The following is a 6,000-nucleotide window of genomic DNA, read 5'->3' on the forward strand; positions in this document are numbered from 1 at the left end:
TATTTTGTCTAAGTCTTTATGTTTGTTTTCTAATGTTGATAATCATAAAGGCCTCGTTTTCACTTTGCCCTTCTGACGTGGTCTGAAAATAGGCATTTCTGGCCTTTAAAATCCCTGATGTGAACAACTTGACGTAAAATTTAGAAAGAACTCTGAGAGAGGAGTTGAGATCACACTGTACTCCTGAACTCACAGCTTTGCGAGTGGAGAACTAGTCTGCACCACCTTATCCTGGAGAAAATTAGCCTTCAACAGCTTTGCTATGTGGGATTTTGTGTTTTGTTTCATAAGTAATTATCTGCTTCAAACATACAAAAGTCTACAAAGCAGAACATGTGAGAGGTCCCCGTCAGGCCAGTGTCTACCTCAGGAAGTCTGAACATGTGAGAGGTCCCCGTCAGGCCAGTGTCTACCTCAGGAAGTCTGCCGCCCTTTCCCATGTCCGACATCTAGTCCCAGTTCCTCACTCCTCCCTGCCCCCCCCCCCCAACATAGAGCTCTCTTGGAGAAAACATGGGTTATATGCACACTGTCTGAGACCCACACTGCTGGGGCTCTTCACCTTCCTGACCATGCTGGTCTACCAGGTGTCCGTCACAGAAGACAGTGATGGGTGTCCAGGGTGTCCAAGGGCTGCAGTTTTACTTGGAACACATCCTTGCATAGGTGTCTGCACTTCAGATGTACCCAGTAAGAGACTCTGCATGTGTATATATTAAATTTTGACACATGCTGCCAAATTATTGGTCAGAAGTCTAATTCCAAATGTGTTAGAAATACAGGGTGTGATTGTTGTTGACACAGTCTCATTATATAGCTCTGGTTGGCCCGGAACTGACCATGTAGATCAGGCTAGCCTTGAACAGAGCTGCCTACCTCTGCCTCAAGTGCTGGGGTTAGAGTCAAGGCAACCATATGTGGCAGGGATACAGTTTTAGTTTCTGTTCCATAGACAGGAAGAAGCTGAAAATCTTCCACTTCAGTGTCAGATCTGAGGGATGTGGATAATCTCTACCTTAAGGAAACGTGTTTAGACAGGAGGCTTTAAGGTCATGTTTGGGCCACGGTTCTGATGCGAGTGGGTAAGGACCAAGCTCCCGTGTGAATCCTTAGTGCGTGTTTGAAGCTCTGGCACTTTACTGCCTCTTCCGTAGCGTACAGTGCTGCAGAGGGCTGGGGCGTGGACTGAAGTCAGACTGGAGCCAGTACAGTGATACTGCTGAGCTCTGAGGCCCAGGCTGTCCCCAGGGAGGTGGTAAGAGGCTGCGGTGATGAGTGACTGGGACCCCGTGTGACAGTGTAGAGTGTTGCCTGGCGAGAACTTCCCGTGTTTACTTATGGCTGGGAGCTGCTTCATGGTGACTAACATGTAACTTCGGTTCACACTGTTGGGGAGTCTAAAGACTAGAAATGCTGACAAGTCGGGTCACAGTCTTAAGGCAGCTTCAGTGTCAGTTCAGTCCATGGTGGAGGACTGATATTGTTGCTGGCAGCCACTGTTGTGTTGTGACTGGTCTTGGAGTCTCCGTCCCAAGGAGTCTCCTGGGCCTCCTCCTGTGTGAAGCCTAGGTAATTGTAAGATGTCGTGAGCGTTTAGAGACCATTCTTACCTGTTGCCTTAGCCTTTGTCTGTGGTGATAGGGTGGAATGTTCAGTCCTGTTTCACAGTGTAGGGAACTCAAGGTCAGAGGAGTTAAAAGCCACAAATGCATGTGTGTGTGTGCATGTATGTGTGGTGCTGGGCATAGAACCCAGGGCTCACGCGTGCTAGGCAAACAGCCATTCCACCACTGGACTACATTCCCCAGCCCTGACAACTTGGGCTCACAAACTCAGAGACATATTTGAATCTATCATTTCTGACTGCTGGTATCTTCCTTCCCATCATACATCCGTGCTCCAGGTGCCATGTGAGTGGCCAGAGCATGTCCCTAACTCTTTGCAATAGAAATGAGCTTGGAGAGTGGATACCCAGGTACTAAACTGTGTTGGTGTTTGGCAGGAGCCCAGAGCGCTCTCAGATGGTGAGTCGTGCTGTAGTGACCTACAGCACACTGCCCAGGAGATTGTTCGCCTCTGTGCTTCCTGAATGGATTTTGGAAGAAGCACACATCAGGTAGTGTCTTCAGAGCAATCCTGTGTGCAGGTCCACTCAGTAGTATGAGTGTCTCTGCACTTATTTCTGAATTACACTCCTCCCAGGTATTAGAAATGAAACAGGAAGTGATGTCAGAGTTTTCTCTTACTGGCTTCCTTTCCATCTTAAAAAAAAATGTGCACAAGGCTAGACCACATGCACAGATACCACAGACTGCTTACAGTGGAAACCTGAGCTGCCTTTAGAAAAAGAGGTGGTCATTGTTGTATTCAGATTATTAAAAGAAGTCACTTCTCAGTTTTTTGGTTAAAAATCAATGTAGTAAGTCAGTGAAAGATAGTTTATTTGAAAAGTCTGTATTGTGTTCTAGAGAAAACATGGGAAACATTACAATTTAGAAACCAACACTCGGTTAAAAAGTGATTACTGCCAGGTGTGATGGCACATGCTTGATCCTGTCGCTGGCTGGGGAAGCAGGTAGAGCTCTGTGACCAGGCCAGCCTGGTCTACATAGTGAATTCCAGAACAGCCAGGGCTATGTAGAGAGAAGACCCCAGTCTCAAAAACAAGCAAAAAACCGAAAACAAACAAACAAAAACCCAAAACAAAACAACCCAGAAAAAAAACATTAGTAGTTTTTAAAAATTTATCATGTTAGTGTAAACTTATTCATAGTCTGCTTTTTTTTTTTTTTTTGGTTTTTTGAGACAGGGTTTCTCTGTGTAGTCCTGGCTGTCCTGGAACTCACTCTGTAGACCAGGCTGGCCTCGAACTCAGAAATCTGCCTGCCTCTGCCTCCCAAGTGCTGGGATTAAAGGCGTGTGCCACCACCGCCTGGTATAGTCTGCATTTTTTATAGTATCAGATTCTTTGAACTCATCTGAGTGTGGAGACTGGAGAGATGGCTCAGCAGTTAGCGTTGTTCTGAGGACACAGGTTTGGTTCCTAGCACTCGCGGGCTCAGATGAACCTGTAACTCCAGCTCTAGGTGATCCAGGATTCTCTGGCTCTGTGCACGCTGTGCATTGCACATGTGTGGTACACACATGTCCTGTCCAGCAGGGCATTAAACAGGGTCCAGGGAGATCACCTAAGAGAGAATGGGGGGAAAAACGGGCGAACACAAAGAACCACGGCTTGTCTGTAGGCTGATCAAACCGTAATTTTTACTTTTTCACACAGGGGTTATATACACAAAAAGGCAGGATGTGGGGAAGGGGATGACACAGGAGTGTAGGTGTTCAGGGGGAGTACAGATATCTTCCAGAACAGTGTCAGCTGGGTGAAGCTTCAGGGGACAGGTCACTATGACTTCGCCTATGATTCACTTGTCCTTATCTAGGTTGGTACTATCCACCGAGGCTACCCAAGGTCTATGACTATCCACAAGACCTATGACTATTTGTTCCTATCCAGGGTGGTGAATTTCCACCAAAGCTGCCTGTTTACAATATCTTATAGTTGTCTGTTTCAGTGTTTTTCCACAGAGACCTGAGACTTTGTGTTAGCAGGCTGACTTAGGCCTATGGCTGATTTTAGGCCTTCAGTGTATAAGCAAAGCTGCCCCTGACGTCTCCTGCCTACAAGTATAAAAAGACCGTGGCTATTCCAGTTTTGCACAGGCAGGGACAGAGGCCTGACCTCCAGTAATTGAAGGGGATCTTGTAATGGCTCTGGTCCTGTCGTTCAGTGAAGTGTGAGAGTCATACCAATCCCGATGTCTTTTTCCTGGAGAGGGGTATTTTTTGACATCAACCCCTATGCAGTCCCTTGTCCCTTAGGGAACCCAGAAAGATATTTTAAATTTTATATTCCCCTGCAGTGCTTAGCCTTGCAGCCTAAGCAAGAATTTAGATCGCCAGTCAGAGGGGGTTCTGGGTGGCCCCTCTCTGCTTGGTCTAGGGGCAGGAGTCCCCTCTCTTAGGTTGATCAGAAATGTGTTTTGGGAACACCCTGGATAGAGAGTAACAACCTCGTCTTGAGTCTCGTGGTCCTCCATAGCTAAATTATGATAATGTATCTGAACAGGTTTTGCTATCAAATCATCTATCTGTTGTTTCACAAATTTAGTAAGCCTGTTTAAGGCCCAGGTACCAAAAGAAGTAAGCAGAAGTAACCCAATTAATGGTCCCAAAATTGTAGGAAGTAGGGTTGACAACCATGGAGAGATTGAAGACCAATTCCAATACCAGCGCTCGCTCTCTCTCTCTCTCTCTCTCTCTCTCTCTCTCTCTCTCTCTCGCTCTCTCTCTCTCTTCCTCCTCCTCCTCCTCCTCCTCCTCCTCCTCCTCCTCCTCTTCCTCCTCCTCCTCCTCCTCCTCCTCTTCTGCTGCTGCTTCTTCTTCTCCTTCTTCTCCTTCTTCTCCTTCTTCTTCTTCTTCTTCTTCTTCTTCTTCTTCTTCTTCTTCTTCTTCTTCTTCTTCTTCTTCTTCTTCTTCTTCCTCTCTCTCTCTCTCTCTCTCTCTCTCTCTCTTTCTCTCTCTCTCTCTCTCTCTCTCTGTTCTCAAGGCCTTCTCTGGCCCTTTTCATGCTCTTTAACCATCCCTGTCTTGTCTGTGTAAGAACAACATTCTTCTTAAGGGCTGTACACAGTCTAGAGCTGTACACAGTCTTTTCTAGTGTAAGAGAGTAAATCAAGTCCAATAAAGTCCTTTGCAATTTTTGGAGATCACTCAGACAGCCAAATGAGGGATTTCTCCAGATAGTGATGTCAGTCTCTAGCTGTTTGATGTCCTTGTCACTGGCCCAGCGAAGGTCTGAGTAGTGTAAGTCCAAAGGCCAGCCAGCATCAGGATTAGAACTTCCAACCGCAAACACCACGGGGGATTCATTTTTATCTGGAAAGGAAAATGAAGGGAATTCTCAGGGAAATTTCTCTTCCCTCGATGTCAATTGTTATTCATCTTATTTATAATTGGGCCTTGTTTTGTAGGGTTATCTATTTATTTCATTAATCTTTCTGGCAGCCATTTAGCTGTGCCTTCTTTGGTATCAAACAGGCATATCAGTCCTCGGCCCCATATGAGAACTGGGTCCCGGCCATTCCATTTAAAGGTAAGAGGGTCCTTGTACATAACTGTGGCATAGTTTTTATTGGTCTCAGCATGTCAAAGGCAATCAGCAGCATTTGTCATGAGCATCCAGATTTAGAGAATTGAGAATGAACAAGGCATGATGGAGAACATTTCTGGGAGACTCCTTGGGGTGTAAGTCTCCTCTTTTGTTTTTAAAAGCCAATTTTTTAGAGTTCTTAGTAAAAGCAGGACAGAAGTGCCAGCAGCTGCTTTTCCCACACTCAGAGAGTCATGAAGACACTATTTTAAAGTTCCACAATATCTGTTTTGTAATACCTTGTCCTTGAGGATTACAAGGAATTCCAGTAACATGGGTAATACCAAATTGTCAACAAAACATCTAGGTACGTAGTGACCTCAGCAGGTCCACCTTTCTTTCAAGGAGGACTTACTTTACTCAGATCGTTCCTTTTCCTTAATGCAGATCACCGTGTCTCAGTTTCCCATTTCATACTTGGATTGATTCTCCATCGTGTAGGTCTGTACAGATCTTATGTTTATTCAAAGCATAAAGTCACTTCTGCTTCCTATAAAAATCATGACCATGCAGGTCCTGGGTGTTGCCACAAGAGGGCACTGCTGTGCTGCTGAGAAGGAATCACTTTCCTTGTCCTCTACCCCAGAGGATGGCTCTGAAATTTACATGCTATTAACAGAAGCCCCCCCCCCCCCCGTGTGTGTGTGTGTGTGTGTGTGTGTGTGTGTGTGTGTGTGTGCGTGCGTGTGCGTGTCTGTGTGTGTGTGTCTGTGTGCGTGTGTGCGTGTGTCTGTGTGCGTGTGCGCGTGTGTGCGTGTGTGTCTGGAGTTACAGACTGAGTTGAAGGAGGT

Source organism: Arvicanthis niloticus, chromosome 13 (assembly GCF_011762505.2).
Source record: "Arvicanthis niloticus isolate mArvNil1 chromosome 13, mArvNil1.pat.X, whole genome shotgun sequence".
Lineage (NCBI taxonomy): Eukaryota > Metazoa > Chordata > Mammalia > Rodentia > Muridae > Arvicanthis > Arvicanthis niloticus.